The 17,425-nt window shown below is 33.3% G+C and overlaps 1 protein-coding gene across 10 annotated transcripts in view; it reads left to right on the forward strand.

Annotated features, from left to right (window-relative positions):
• Positions 1-17,425, forward strand: part of LOC118734012 (Ca(2+)/calmodulin-responsive adenylate cyclase) — a 325,153-nt gene that overhangs the window by 137,467 nt on the left and 170,261 nt on the right. The gene's annotated exons all lie outside the window — the stretch shown is intronic.

Here is a 17,425-nt window from a genome sequence, read left to right on the forward strand (position 1 = left end):
ATGTGGGTGGTGCCACGCCCATTTTACAAAAAACAATAATATTGTGTCTTGTTAAGAAATTGTTGTAAGTTGGGGTCTTTCGTTATAGAAATATCGGAGTTTTCGTATATCTGAAATTTAGCGTTATATGGTAAGTTGCGGTAAGTGTCACGCCCATTTTCCAAAAATTTCCCTAAGTATGATTTTCTGCTAAGAGGTCTTTGCATATTTCGATTTTGAGTAAGTTAGCTTAAATATTTACTAATTTATCGCATTTTTCGTATTTCTGTAAATTACCGTTATATGGGAGGTGGGCGTGGTTCTTGTCTGATTTGATTCTGATGGACTCGGGCGAGCCTAAGATATTTTAAAAAAAATTAAAATTTTAATTTTTTATACAGATGGCTTTAGAGCATAATGAATCATATATTTGCACTTACCATTAAAAATTCAAAAAAGGCGGATTTTCGGTCTCGCTACTGTACAGCCTTCATATAAGAAATAAATGCGTACTAAAGTCCGTCTAATGTGACATAAAATTGCTTAAAGTTGAATTTGCCACCCACAACAATAACGAATGGTTGCAGGGTTGAATTATTTTCCAGGCACTGTTTTCTTTTCTCTGCAATTGCCTGATTTACTTCACAAGATTGGGTTACTGTGACTGTGAATATATTTTGAGATATCTAACCGCGTTTGCGCATATTGCACATTTCCATCAATTATAATTTAGAAATAAAAGAGACTGATGCTTTGTTTTGCTGCATTTCCGAATCAGAGAACAGCTTTGAGTATGATCGAGCCTTTTTGATCACACTCACTAAAAATCAAGCACAAGCGAACGCCACACTCGGCTACTATGTGTTCGATCGAGATGCATACCCGACAGCTGCTTTGGTTACGAACGAGTCTGTTCGATCACCCTCGCTATAAATTGAGCACAAGCGAACACCACACTCGGACACCCGCAGCTAACCCGAAAATTTGTGTAACAATGAAACGGACACCCGAACATTGCGATAAAATGCAGGACAACAAAGAAATTTACGCTGAAGGTAACTGGCGCCAATATGTTCCCACAAAGCATACGAAAATGTTGTTGCTTTGTGCTTGTGCATACGCAATGAAAAAATTAGAAGCGAAGTAGACAAAAATGTGTTTGCATCTATTTCGTATAGTTTCGCGTGGAAAGCTGTGTGTGTATATATTAGAACACAGCCTAAAACTATGTAGGTACATAAATACTTTTACAAAAAATAAATGTGCTCCGAGTGTATAGGGCTTGGGCATTGCCGATCTACACACATTTATACCTAAATGGATGTAGGCGTCGTGATGCCGCGTTTTGTATGAGCAAAAATATAAGAAATGGTTAAATGTACACTTAAACAAACTACCGAAAAATTCAACCTTCTCTTTACCCTCTACGCACAAAAACTAAGAGCACCGCGATGAGAAGGCAACATTTTTTGTAGAAACAAAAACGTCATAAGCCAATCAAGAAAATTTTGTGCACACTCGGGTTGAAACTCGAACACCCGGGTATATTGAGCTGCAAAGCACCCGAACCCAATCAAGTATGTATGAAAAGCAATCGGGTGTTGTGGCCAACATGTTCGTCTTGAGCTCAGTCGATAACGAACAATACTTCTGCTCGTATACAGAGAACGATGCAAAGCGGGTTTTGTTAGATGATCGAGTATACACGAAAATCATGCACCCGCTGCAGATGTCTGTTCCGAATAGCACCATTATTTGTGTGACGCCCATTTACAAACTTTGTTCAATTTACCTATTTTTTTTTTAAGTGTATCAAAAAAAAAATACTTTCATATTACAAGTTTGGAAGTAAAGAACAATATAGATGTATAAAAAAGTAAATAAAGTCAAGGAACAGCACCACGAGAAAAACGACTGTCCTTCGAAATTAAGTACGGATGATCACCGTAGCAATACATCCAAAAAGCCATCTGCTACAAATGCTCATTAGGTTAAAGGGCTTGTGCACTCGTAAAAATACGAAAAAGTTGCTAGTTACTTTGACAAATCATGCCATAGTCAATATACATTAATGGCAGTCTATTTATTAGTTTCCAACCACTTTCAACTCGAATTAGTATACATTTTTTTTAGTAACTTACTCAATTTTGACTTCAGTTTTTAATATAAACTTTTCAATTCCAACTGCACATGTTTAACGAGTATGTCATTTGTGCTATTTGATGTTAATAATTTTATCAGTGCTAAATCCTTTTCGCAGAACTTTTCCCCTATGCTGCAGCAAATATCAAAGTTTTTCATACTGCGTTTGTCATACAAACTTTTCCCGATTATCTCTCATGAATATAGTATTATGTACATATGTATGTACATACGTTCTCTGACTAGGCAACATGTCAAACGTTGCTTGACTTTAGCATCGTATTTCTAAGGACGCACTGTTTATTGGAGCAGCAAAATGTTCTTACTTAGCATTGTTCAGAAAGCAATTTTTTCAACTGTTTGCAATTTTTCCTTTTTTGTGTTGTTTCCCTTCGTATCTGAAACTTTATTGCTTTGAATTCAGTAAAATCTATACCGCTTTTAAATGTCATTTGCAACCGCGCACACAAAGTTACATGCCTTAACATGTGTATGCGCATGAGCATACATAAACTAAGCGATCTAACCGGCAGTTTTCAAAACACAAATGGTGCTGGTAAAAAGCAAAAAGTGCGATGTAACTGGGTCAGGTGGGTTCAAATCATAAGCCCACATTTAAAGGAAGTTGACTGACTGTGTAAATGCATGCTTGTAATATGTATGCGGACATATAAATGATGTATATTCTGTCAAATTGTAACCGGGAGTGAATCCTTGCAATATGTACATTAGGATGCCCATCGATTTTTTTTTTTTTTTAAATTTCAAGATCCTACACCCTAATTTCCTTCCTTTTTATGAGAAACGTTATTGCCTATTTTTATAGATTTTATTAAAATCAATAGAGGTCTCGACTTGTCGTTTTAGGTCAGAAAATACGGTTTTGTAGATTTAAATATGAAAAATATGCATGAAAAATAAGAAAACCTTATAAATTCAAAAAAATGCACTAAAAACATTATATAAGCCTTCAGTTAATTCATACGTTTATTGAAGTGTTTAAAGCTAAATAAAGCTATGTACAAAAAATTTTTAATTCAATTTTGCTTTTAGCAAATACGTACATTGCAATACACGGGTGTATATATGTATAGAAAAATTTAGTCTTAAAATACTACATCACATAATTTAACTTAATCTTTAGTTAGCGACTCATTAGCGTACATAATGAAATAGTTTTTCATATTCTCAAAAATAAAACTTTCCCGGTTCGGTCGTAAAAGGCTCTTATAAATAGAAAACGAACTTCTACATCCACAGAAGTAATTGGAGCATGCTTAAAAGCGACCAGTTCGCTTGTAGTATATTCATTTTGTAAAACACTTTTTTCATTACTCAAATCAAAAAAAGTCGCAATTTCCTTAATTTTTTTTTAATCCTTGATTTTTGCTTATTTATTTTTAATTAACTGTGCGATATTACCTTCTATAGCAGTAGTGTCCAACCGGTAGCTCGCGGGCGCCTGGTAGCTCGCGACCTAAATTTTAGGCGCCCGCAAACAAGAAGATGAACAGAATATTTTGTATTGAATTGAAAAGTTTAACAATTGGAAGCTTTTTTGGTACATAAGTAGGCTTTTATTTTTGAATTTTCACGAACTCATTCACTTCTTTTCTTTCTATGCTAGACATGACAGAATCTCTGTTTCAGGATCTTCAAAACAAAAACAGCGTAATCTCAGCAATAAAAAAGTGTCGTTATCTGATGACCTACCAAACGATATTCATGACCAAATTAAAAGCGATTTCAAGAAATGTGACTAGGTTTCCTTATAAATGGATCATTCGACCGATGTTTCAGACTCTCCGCACTTATTAGTGTTCATCAGAGTGGTATTTTCTGATTTTTCTGCTAAGGAGGCACTGTTAGTCAATCTGACTTTGGAAACTCGTACTCGTGGGCAAGATATATATATATATAACGTAGTGAAAAAGAAGGAAAATCTGATTGCAAAAACACTCAACCTTGACAATGTTATGAGCACGATCGTTCGTATTGTGAATTTGATTCGCGGATGACCGTTAAAACATCGGCAATTCAAAGCCTTGCTCCATGAATTTGAGAGTGAATTCGGTGACATATTCTACCACTCTGAAGTAAGGTGGCTGAGTCAAGGTAAAGTGCTCTCAATATTTGTAGCTTTGATGACAGAAATAAAGATTTTCCTGAAATCCAAAGGCAGCACTTTTAACCGATGTGACTGCAAAACTAAATGATTTCAATACAACTTTGTAATCTCGAAATCGATGTATGGATAGAGCAGTTGACAAAGAAAAACTTTCACCATTTCCAGACGTTTACTCTTCTGGAACAGGCTTTTTCACAACTAATGGTTATAAAAAACAAATACCGAAACGTACTGACTGACGAACATGTCAAAAATAACATGATTTTAGCCTGCACAACTGTGCAATATAAACCAGATTTTAAGAAGTTATCTGAAAATATGAAGATTCAAGCATCATATTAAGTTTATTGGGCAAGTGCTGCGAGTCGTACGATTTGAAATCGGTGCGATTTGCAAACTATTTTTGATTATTTTTAGAGAAAGTAATAAATATTTCAAATGAAAACGGCGAGAAACACATACCTTACGTCATATCTATCGATTCAGTGCCAAATTTTGCAGTTTTGTTAATCAATCTCCGAAGAAGGTTTTGCAGATCCCATCGATCTCAAATCGTACGAATTGCAGCACATTCCCATATGTTTACAATAAAATGAATGTTCTTCATTAAAATATTATGCATATTTATTAATTTAACTTAACTGTATAAACTTTAACAGGTTCCCTGTCCTCATGCAATACATCTTTTTTCATGGCATACGTCCCCCGTTCTTTTCAGGATTCTTTATCTGATTTGATATTATTTGCATATACAAATATGCAAAGAGCGTAGATTATATGCCCTTATGCAAAAAAAAATTAAATATTTAATTTCTCATTTATTATACATAAGGCTGGGAAATAGTTTTCGATAAGGTACGTCCTTTGTATCATATTCAATCCACAACTATTTTGTATGTTTCCACACAAAAACACTATATTTTTTCCAAAATACCTAGAAATATGTATCTGAAGTCAGCATTGATTTTGCTCATATATGATGCATGGCCTTGTGAGACAAGGTAAAAAACTGTTCCCATGAATCACATGTGATTCATTGGACAGGGAACCTGTTAATAATAAATAAATATTTTGAAAGGATCAGTTAGTAGAATATATACATTGAATATAAGAAGAGTGAAACGAGTTGACGCAGTTAAGATTGAAGTTAAGCTAGCGGTGCCGGCGTATTATAGCGATAGTTTCAAAGTAGCCCTTTGTCCAAGTTCTGTTGGACACCACTGTTCTATAGCATTAATCTTCTTCTGTGCATCGATTATCAAACTTATTTGTGTTTTAAGTGGATTCTTTTTTTCCAACTTTGTTATAGTTTCGCTTTAAAAACCATAATTTGAATGAATAAAAACCAACTGAGATTTAATTGAGCTTTACTGTAGAGTTTCTTGAACTTTCCTAAGCGAAAGCGACTCGCTGGCGTCGAGTTCTTTTATCACTTCTGAAAACTCTTCAAAATACTTTACGTAATATCCAGTTGTGTCCAGACATGTTCACCATCTGGTAATAATGGGTTCTGGCGGAAGAGGTACATCAGGAAATTTTAATGGGTTCTCTCCAGTTCTGCAACATTAAGCAAACATTTTTTCTCGCTTAAATGCTGCTCTTTATGCATAACCGCAACAATAACATTCGCGACGAACCTACCCTGGATATCAGTCGTTTCATCTACTGACACCCACAAAAAATTTCCTTTCAACGCAGATTTTATTCGTTCTAACTGTTTAGCGTACCGATGTAGGTCTTTCTCAACGCTGACTCCGAGGGAATCCTTTCGCTTGTGTATTTCTTTAAAAAAGGTTTAGATGTGGGTTGTTTAGCTTTCCTAGAGGTATATTGGCAGCAATAAAGGCTTCGCATAAATTCATGCATGTTGTATGACTTATTGCTTTGTTGCATGCTTTGCAGAAAAGAATACTGCCATCTGTCGTGAAGATATCCTGATGCTCTTTCAAAAATATTCTAATTTTTTTGCTTCAGTCCTCATTGATTTTGGCATGGTCAACTAAAATAATGTACGATTTTAAGAAATTATTCAAAGTCACTGGATCACAAATTTTAGTTTGGTTTTTGTTCTCCGCTATCTAATTTTTATGTAGAATTGCTCGGTGATTCTGAAAATCGAGTTAGTCACAAATGTGACTCCATAAATCACAAAAATACCTTTTCGAGATATTTGCAATTTACCGTTATTCAGCTTAAAACAAAAAGTGGTTCCACTTAATCACGTATATCTTACAAACCGATTTAATAATCTTAAAAGGAAATACGTCAAATCAAAGCCAATAAAATTCTCCATAAACCATATATACATCACTTTCCGATAGGACTGATAGTTTCTGACAAATGAATTAATCACTTTCCGATAGGACTGATAGTTTCTGACAAATTAATTAATCATTCCAGTTTTTTTTATTTTTTTACGAAAAAATTAAAAAAATCAAACTTTAACAGAAGAAAAACTTAAAAAATAACAGGTTCTGCCAAATTTTTGCATTTGTACTAAAGCCTGGTCTGTTACAAAAAAAAAATCAAGTTACTGATGAAGAAAATCGATGGATAAATTAGAAATAATGAGTGGTCAAATGAAAATGCGCAAAGAATTTTTGTATGAAATATGAGCAGTGAAGCGTGTTACTCAGGTGTACGTGGCGTATGAGTAACTTTCTTTCCTGCTCATTTTTCATACAAACAAGTAAGAAAGTCTAAGTTCGGGCAGAGCCGAACATTAAATACCCGGCGCACGTATTAAATATATGTTTTTCGCCTTACCGAAAGCTACGGCTACATGGTAAGCCGGGGCGTATCAATTTTGAGTAAATTAGAGTCCTTAAATTTCGATTTTGAAGTTTCAAGCAGTTCTGAAATTTACCGTTATATGAGAAGCGGCCGTTATTTTAGTCCGATTTCAATAATTTTCAACGGTTTGCTTATATGTGGCAAGCACAATAACCACACCGAGTTTGGTACAAATTGGTAGAACGGTTACTGAGATACATATATGTGATCATAAGTGGGCGGTGCCACGCCCATTTTCCAAAAATTTATCACAAACGTATTTCTTGGTAAAGAATTGTTGCAAGCATCAATTTTGAACAAATTAGCTTCAATATTTACTGATTTATCGAAGATTTTGTATTTCTCTAAATTACCGTTATATGGGATGTGGGCGTGGTTATCGTCCGATTTTAAAAATTTTCGGCGATTTTGTATGCTGTACCAAGGCCGATAACTGTGCCAAGTTTGGTAGAAATTGGTACAGCGGTTACCAAGATATACACATGTAACCATAAGTGGGCGTGGCTACGCCCATTTTCCAAAAATGTATAATATTCTTATTTTTTGTCAAAAAATTATTGTAAATACCAATTTTGAGTGCTTTATCTTCAGTAGTTACTAAAATATCGCAGTTTTCGTATTTCTGGAAATTACCGTTATATGGGAAGTGGGCGTGGTTACAGTCCGATTTCGCCCATTTTCAATAGCAACCTACCTTGGATTAAGGGAAACCTACATACCAAATTTCGTTGAGATATCTCAATTTTTACTCGAGTTATCGTGTACACGGACAGACGGACAGACGGACAGACGGACAGACGGACGGACAGACAGACATGGCTTAATCGATTTCTTTTTTCATCCTGATCATTTATGTATACATTTGTCTATATCTATCTCGATTCGTTTTGGCTGTTACAAACAACCGTTATGTGAACAAAATTAATATACCCTTGTGCACAAGTGCGCTCGGGTATAAAAATCTTTGCGTATTTTCATTCGACCACTCATTATTTCTTATTTATCCATCGATTTTCTTCATTAGTAATTTGTTTTTTTTTTTTTGTAACAGAGCAGGCTTTAGCACAAATGCAAAAATTTGGCCAGAACCTGTTATTTTTTTAATTTTTCTTCTGTTAAAGTTAGATTTTTTTCATTAAAAAATGAAAAGAGCTGGAATTATTATTTAATTTTTCGGAAACTATAGGCTCTATCGGAAAGTGATGTATATGTGGTTTATGGAGAATTTCATTAACTTTCATTTGCCGTACTTTATATTAAGATTATTGAATTGGTTCGTAAGATATACGTGATTAAAAGGATCCAATTTTTGCTTTAAGCTGAATAACGATAAATTGAAAATATCTCGAAAACGTATCCATAGAAAAAAATTAACTAGATTTTTGGAATCACCGGTCGACTGGGCATAACTAACAGTTCCTCAAGATGGCCTCAGGTTGAGGTAGAAATATCGACATTAAAAAAAAAATTAATGAACTAAAACCTGTGTTTTATGTATTCTCTGGGTCTCGAGCTTAACAAATAAAAATTACATCAGCTTACAATGTAAAGACCGATAAAAAAAAACAAACATGAAAAATGAATACATAAAATTTAAATGAAATTACGCAAAAATTGTATTATTTAATACAAAATCAAAAAAATAAAAGAAGGCTACATTAAAAAAATATAAAAAATACAATAAAGAACAAAATAACATCCTAAAAATTAAATGAAAAAAATATGATTTTCTTTTTAAAACAATAAAATCTAAAATGAAGAAGATTTTCAAATTGAAAGAAATTAAAAAATTTTTAATTAGAAAATAAAAATAACATAAAATTCGTTTATATGAAATTAAAAACAATATATTTTTCTTTTTAAAACAATAAAATTTTAAAAAATTACATAAAAGAAATTTCTTAAAATTAAATAAATTAAAAATATATCGATACATATATTTTTTAAGACAATGAAATCTAAGAATCAAAACAAAATTAAATTTAGAACAAATATAGTAAAAAAAAAAATGATATGCAAATGATTTCTCTCCAAATAGCTTTTCAACACGAGTGGTGAATGAGAGAGTCTTTTTCCTAAGACTTTTTTTTACTACTAAGGGCCGTTTTCTCAAGTAATCTATAGCTTTAAAGCTCACTTTATATTTAAAGGTTGCATTTAAATTTACGATTGTGTCTAAAGTAAAGCATTTCATTGTCGGATTTAAATTGGTTTACAACAAAGAAATATACATGCGTCAAAAACCGATAGTAGAAATGCTTTACTTTAGATGTAGCTTTAAAGATAAAGGTTACTTCAGAAAACGACCCTAAGGCTGTGTGCCAATCGGTCACTTTTTTTCTCCGTGGTGAAACGGGTTGGAAAAATACGCTATGGTGTATGAACAAATTTAATTTTCTGTGCCAAATACAAAGTAAAATTTTGACAGTTGAAAAACCAAACAAACGCGCGTTCGAAAGCTCTACTTTTGTATTTTGCTGAAATTTGTTTGTGAATTGTCATCTGTCTTTCATTGGTCTTAAGACAGACTTTTTACTGTCTTAGCCAGAATTTCTGTGTGACAGTTCTTGCGGGTATTAGAAACATTACTCTGGATGTGCCTGTAGTCAATGGGTTCTAGGTTGATACCTAACTTCTACGGTCGTGTTCTTTATAGAACGTACACCATGATCGTACAAGTAATAGTAACCTATTAAGCGTCGACTTGGGCCTTGAGAACCGCCTTCGCCACAAAGAGACCATCGCTAAATAAGCGCCGAGAGAGTGAGTAATAAGTACAAATGCAGTACAAAGCATTCGATTTCATTGACAATAGTCAAACTACATAACATTCTACAGCGAAAGTACAAATTTGAGATCGATTTTAAGCGGTCGTTATTCATATGCCCACATACAATTCAAGTGTATTACATGCGCCCCACGCTTTTCATTTCCAATGTCATTATTTGTTTATAATGACTTTTGCTAAAATTTCAAAATCAAAAGTTATCAAAACAAGTTCTATGGGACTGAGAAATATTATTTTCTAATTTTAGTCCATTTATAAAAGCGTGGTACATTAAAAAGTTTTTTTTTTAAATTTATTTTATACTTTTCTTGTCTTGTCTTTGCAATAGATACTAAAATAATTCAACTTGCAGTGAAAAGAGAATAAAAGACTATGCAAGCAAAATGTTATTTGCCCACATTTAGTATATGCCTACATATGTAAATACATACATATAGCAGCAATTAATTTCATTTAAAGAAATGGCTTGTCGTCCATTTCCGCTGTAGCGTATGTAGTGCATATTTTTAGCTTCTTCTGGCGAGGCGACATCTATCTCTAGAGTTTTTCTAATTGTATGTCTGTGATGTGATACCTACGACGAAGTTGATATCTAGACTAGGTTTGCCATAAATACCTTTGCTATATTTATAGTATAAAAATGGTGGTCTGGACATACAACATTGCAAGTTGATAAAAGCGTTTTAATAAAAATGTATAGCGTTGTAAAGGTTATTTAGCCCCTTCCTTGTGATATTTGTGTACTTCGTATATGAAAATTTGAGAAAAGACACATTTAAATGAAAAAATAACCTTTTTTGTATAAAAAAAATAGTTTAAACAAAAAAGATACTAACCGATTTTCAAAATATTGGTAGCGTTGTTAAGGCGATTAAACCCCCTTTGTTATTATATGCATATTTGTATACTTCGTGTCTTTACAACGATACCAATTTTTTGAAAATCGGTTAGTATCTTTTTTGTTTAAAATGTTTTTTATACAAAAAAAAAGTTATTTTTTCATTTAAATGTGTTTTTTCTCAAAAACACATAAGAGGAAAAATAACTTTTTTATAAAAAAAAAATTTACAAAAAAATTACAAAAATTATAAAAAAATTACAGAAAAATTACTAATTAGTAATACAATTGAATATCGTATTTAAATAAAACAAAGAATTATTAGTGCTTTAAGCATTAATTCGTTCTTGTTCACCCACAGCTCTGTTAAAAATAAAGCAAAAGTATATGTAACAGAAGTCTAAGGCATATAAAAATATAAAAACACCATGGTTTTTGATTTTTTATATAACAGGTTATATCTGAAAATTAAAGGTAATTTTCTGTTTTATTTAAATAAAGTATTCAATTGTATTACTAATTAGTAATTTTTTGTTTAAAATATTTTTTATAAAAAAATTGGTATTTTTCCTTTTAAGTACTTTTCTCAAATTTTTATATACGAAATTTACAAATATGCATATCAGAAGAAAGGGGGTTTAATCGCCTTTACAACGGTATCAATCGTTTCAAAATCGGTTGGTAATTTTCTTTTTTTAAATATTTTCTTTAATAAAAAAAGTTATTTTTTCCTTTAAATGTGGTTTTCCTCGAATTTTTATATACATTTCAGAAGAAAGGGGTTTAATCGCCTTTACAGCGAAACCAATTTTTTTAAAATTCGGTCAATATTTTTTTGTCTAAAATATTTTTTTATAAAAAAAAGGTATTTTTTTCTTTAAATATATATTTTTTTTTAATTCTTATATACGAAGTATACAAATATGCATACCAAAAGAAAGAGGGTTTAATCGCCTTTAAAACGATACCAACCTTTTAAAAATCGGTTAGTAACTTTTTTGTTAAAATTTTTTTTTTTATAAAAAAAGGTATTTTTCCTTTAAATGTGTTTTTTCTCAATACGCAGAAAAAAAGTCGATTTTATCATACAGTGTGATTGAAATGGAAACTTATAAAATTTATTAGCATTATATATATTTATCGATAAAAATCGTAATTGTCGCTATAAATATATAACTGATTTTATTGCCGATTTATTTATTTATTCTTTTATCGATATTATTTAAGAAATTCTGTCAGGACTTCTTTCCGGCTGCACATCGCCTAAATATATTCATTGACAATAGCGGTTTAAAAAGTGCGTATTTTTTCACCTTGAAACTGGATTAAAAATCAAAATAAATTCTAATGCACACGGCGAACTTCACGGTCAACAGCAATGCCAATAAATTATTTTATGGGCACATCATGCATTTTGAGTATGTACATGTTTATTGAACAAATTTTCGAAAATACCATATTTTTTAATATTTCACACATGTCGCTTTCATTCATACGCCCTGTAGTACAATTCATTTATTATGCAAGTATTGTCTTGCCACCCAAACCGTTGATTGGCATTCAAATTTGCCGTTTATTGCTTTGCCTCTAAGTTCAGTAGTAATTTTTGTTTTTACCCATAAAATAACATAACTTTACTCATAGATATGGCCGCCTCCACTGGACGTGACCAGCTGATTGTCTTGTTAATTTTTTGTTGCAGACTCAACGAGTTAAGTTTTGCACAAACGTACAACAACGCTTGTTTATACTATAAATGTGTACATATATGTACATCAGTGATCGGACTTCTACCACATTGTGGTAGATCTGCCACTTTTTTGAGCATCTACCACATCTACCACACAAGGTCTGAAATCTACCACATATTCGTGTTTTTGAGTTCCTAGTTTTATTTTTGCTCGACATAATTTTCTTAATTTTAAGAGCAAAAATTGTCCAACACTATATGGTAACAAGAATGATATAATACAAGATTCCGCACATCCGGCGGCGATGAAATTTCTCAAGCAAAAGTAAACAAAGCCGAATGGGAGGATAAAATAAACTGTAAAATATTAAATTTTCTCAATATTCAATTTTTCGACAGGAAACGTGGTGTCATTACGTTAAATTTTAAAATGTATGATTTATAAAAAAAATTAATAGCGAAAATTAAAAAAACCGCGATTTTTGTGAAAGTATTAGCAAATTTCAGTGCATCTAAAGTTTCTGAGGCGTTGTTTACATTTACTAGAGAATTGTCAAAATCGGCAAATCACAAGTAGCGGTTTCTGTAACGTGCCACATTTGTTCGCTACATCGTGATGTGATAGAATGAAACGCTGACAGCACTCCGCAAGGTTGCAAAAAAATTTATGTTCGAAAAATACTTTGATATGGAAGGAACCGCTTTACACTGTCAAGGAAAAAATTGCCAAAACTCAATGCACTTTTTAGCAACTTCAATCTAGCACTTTGTTACACTAAAATTAATTTTTTTTTAGAGTATAATTAAAAAGTTTGCAATTTAGGTGAAACCTTACAGAATTTTTTTAATTTTTGTACAAAGTTTGATCCAAAACCTGAGATCTACCACATTTTTTTCCAGATTCTACCGCACAGAATTTTATTAAAGTCCGATCACTGATATACATACATACATACATAATAAAATTTGTATGATAATAACACATTTGCTGTTGTTTATTTAGACATTAAATTTTAGTCACTCTGGTTAATGAGATTCTGAGAAGTATTAAATATTTCTCTTTACGATGGACAGACTGGCGCTCTGCAAAATGTTTTGGTTTGAAATATTTTCAGATTTCAAGACAAAAAAATTCAGTTCTTCAATACATATGTAGATGTGAGATTTGTTTTCAATTTTAAAAATATCCTAATCCGATTTTTAATTTAATTCTCAACCATTAGGCAAGCGAGTTAGTTTGGATTTTCAAATTGCCAGGATTTCTGTTGGGATCATTTATTCAATAAAAAAATGTACACATATTTCTACTGAACTCATCGATATGAGGTATATTGCTTTTTCGGAAAAGCTAAGACAAAATTTCTTTTTTTAAATGTATTAAACATGTGCTCGACAAGAGCTGATACAAGTGGTGTCCAATTTTAATTGGAAACATATTTTAAGATATTATCCAAGAGAAGCGTTCGTTGGCTAAACAAATGGCTTTGATACCAGGTTTTCAGTTGGGTATAAGATGCGGATTCTAAAATTACTCTGTTTGTACTTTTTTTGATATTTTTCTATGAAAGCGAATTCTTAGAAATTAAGTTACTGGAGAGTTGCTGGCAAGTTACTGGATAATTTGTACACAAACGCAACTATAGACGCATTGATGTATTTTTTCGGTGTACCGAGTTTTATATTATTATGTTATTATTTATTTTTCGTAATTCTTTAAAGAGGAAATTTCATCCGAACTCCACGTTAAGTAAAAGCTTTCAGAACATATTTCATTTGAGGCATTTTATTCGAAAAATTTTTAAGTTAAACACACGTATTGTCGTTCAAAAAAAATTTTAATCTTCTAATAAAAGCTATTTTTTAAACAGGAATTTTGAAAACTCCGAGTATTTCACATACATAGCTTACAAATAGTCATCTCTGCCTGTGTGTACGCATGATGGCCAGTTTAGTACCTTCAGAATGACTTTTTTCGAAGGATTCGCCAAATTTAAATCAACAGCCGAGTACGAAACCAATTCTCGTTCTATGAAGGGGTGAAGGGAAAAGAAAATGTTCACTGCTGATGAAAAGTAACTTTTTATTAGGCGATTATAGCCTTATTAATTAAATAGTTATATCGAATGTTTTTTAAGAAGCCTTAAATCTTATTTTCACTATACCCCAAAACAAGATTACAAAGAGTGCTAAAAGAGTATTTAATATTTTCTTACTTTTAGAATTATTTTGGCGATTTCGTTCGATGCGTCAAAAACATCGTGTTTTCACTTACATTTTACAGCTTTGACAATTTGAATCCGGCGTGATATTTACCCACCAAAATTTTTGAACCAAAGGAGATCCGTGGACTGGCCCTGGTCCATCCTCTTCCAGAAAGGCCTTGCAGTGGCACATGCCCTGCTTTTTCTCCAACACTCGCTGACACGACGACCATCTTTCCAAGAGTAGTTCCCAAGCAGGACTGCCAACTATACTTAGCTATGAGGTGCCATATTGAAGATAAAAAAGTGCCAAAATGTGCCAAATAGGAAAAAAAAGCCACAAAAGGTGCCATTCTTTTTAATCCTTCCTATTTAGCAATAAAATAAGAACCACATTTTCAAAACAAAAACGCAATGATAAAATAAGATTTTTTTGCTGAGAAAAAGAAGTACACGCAAAGGATTTCACAAAAATTCATTGAAATCTTTTTTTTTGCAAAAATGCCATTTTGGCACTTTGTGCCAAATTGAAAAACTAAGTTCCATTTGAAGTAAAATAGGGCCAAAAATGGCCCGATTTGAGCCAAATTGGCAGCCCTGTTCGCAAGCTGTCAAAGTTACTCACACTCTCCCTTTTCTTGGTTAGACTGTCCGGAGGCTACCTCTCCTCTTTTGGCCTCTTTTTGCAGACAGAAATGCATATAATTATGATATTTTTCGATTATTTCCAGTTTTAAATATTTTTGGGAATATAAATTTTTGAGCTTTGACGTGCCAAATGCAAGCTTTTGGCTCTTTCTTATTGTCTGAAGCAGAAAGCTTTCTGATACCACTCTGGGCTGAACTGGTTTTCAAGCGATTCGAATGATTTAAATGGTTAAATTTTAAACAACAATTCATCTCATTTCAGCATTCAACAGCACCACACTACATATTTTGTATTTAAAATTTTAACCAATCTCAAACGGGGGTGTTATATTTTTAAAATCAAACAATAACATTTTTGAAGCGAGCTAAATGAGAATGAAAACTCAATTGATTCAATCATTAAAATTAAAAAAACTAAAATTGATTGGTGCAACCGGGCATGATCATTATTGTTTTAATTAAGTAAAGAAAAACATTATTTCAGAATTCGGTTGCCAGCTGACAACGCAACTGACAGTTCGACAACCAGCAAGCGGCTGTAAACAAGCTGTGCGAGTTAAACTAATTAAACTATTAAAATAAAGAGTTTTAAAGAAAATACAGCAATACAGCTAAATTCATCACAATTATTTGTTTAAGAGGAAGAGAAGTGCATGAACGCGGCCTCAATCAGGCGACATTTAAAGATAATTCGAATCCTCTAGAGCAGTGATTCCCAAAGTGGTCCAGGTGGACCCCCAGGGGTCCACGGAAGACTCCACGGGGATCCACGGTGACGTGAAAAAAATTTGGGGGTCCATGAGTTGTAAATGGGGGTCCACGAAAATTGATCTGGTTTCGATGTAAAGAACCAAAATGGTTGCTTGATAGCCTCTTTATTTAACTTTAATTTTTTTGAGTGGTGTATAGTGCTCTTGACGCACTGCTGCACTTACCGTCACTTTGTGTTTTCATACGTGGGGAAGCCTTAAAGGCCACCTGCAGACTAAAAAGAACCGGATGCTGGTATGACATTAAGTGGCGGTAGAGATTTAAGCACTTGTGTCTTTTCCTTGCTAGAGGATAGTAGGCCACCATTACCTTTGTTGAAGAGATTTTATAATGTTGAACTGAATGCTGGTTTGATTCCATCGCTGAGACCGGACTCACACATTGTCGAATCTTCACTGATAGCTCCGAAACTGACTCTGGGTCATGATCTGGGGTCTTTTGCGAGGTTAATGAAGATAAGCTTCACTTTTCTGTATGGGAATATGCTTCGGTCTTCCAGGCTGAGGTAATTGCAATACTCAAAGCCATGGACTACGTGGTGGAACATAGGTGGAGGGGAAGGAGTTTACGTGACTGCAGTGACAACCAAGCTGCACTTAAGGCATTGACCAGCCCTCTATTTAAGTACTTCCAAACTAGTTCGGCAATGCAAGTCTCGACTAAAATATGATGGTGAATGTAACGAGGTTGTTTTACTCTGGGTCCCAGGTAACTCTGGAGTACCTGGTTATGAGACATCTGATCATTTGGCCAGAGTTGGCTCAGACCAGGCACTCCTCGGTCCGCAACCAGTTTTAGCACTCCCACCTCCGGCAATCGAAGCCACCATCAGAAACTGGGTGAATATTTCGTTCAGAAACGACTGAGAGGCATCGAGCGGATGCAGGTAGGCAAAACTCATGTTGCCTTCAATCTCACAAGGTCTATCTAGTTTTTTGCTCTCACTGAGCAGACGACACTGCAGACAACTTGCTGGACTGCTGACTGGCCACTTCACGTCGCACAAACACCTGACTGTGATAGGCGTAAGTGACAAGTCCATTTGCCCATCTTGCCTTGAAGAAGATGAGACGGTGAAACACTTTTTGTGCTTCTTGCTTGCTTGGTTATTTGTGATAGATTTTTTTAAACTCGTTCTTTTCTCTATTGTCAGTTTCTGAATCAAAAGTTTGGCGTAAAAAGCTTAGACGTTTTGATGTTTTAAGTTTTGTGTTTTAAAAATGTGATAAATATTTTTCGCCTCACTTTTAACCTCGAAGCGATAAAAATAAAAATGATGTCATTAACACAAATAAACTATTTTACATACATATACTCCATGTGCAAGGTCATGAGTGAGCCGAATATTTGATGAGTTTATGGTGAAGATAATCTAAATAACGCTAGCGCTCGCAGTGCTCTTAAAAAATATAACGCTTCCGAGTGAATTATTTTTATAAACAGAACA

The sequence above is a fragment of the Rhagoletis pomonella genome, unplaced genomic scaffold, assembly GCF_013731165.1.
Source record: "Rhagoletis pomonella isolate Grant_MI unplaced genomic scaffold, Rhpom_1.0 Rhpom_scaffold_00002, whole genome shotgun sequence".
NCBI classification, from domain to species: Eukaryota; Metazoa; Arthropoda; class Insecta; order Diptera; family Tephritidae; genus Rhagoletis; species Rhagoletis pomonella.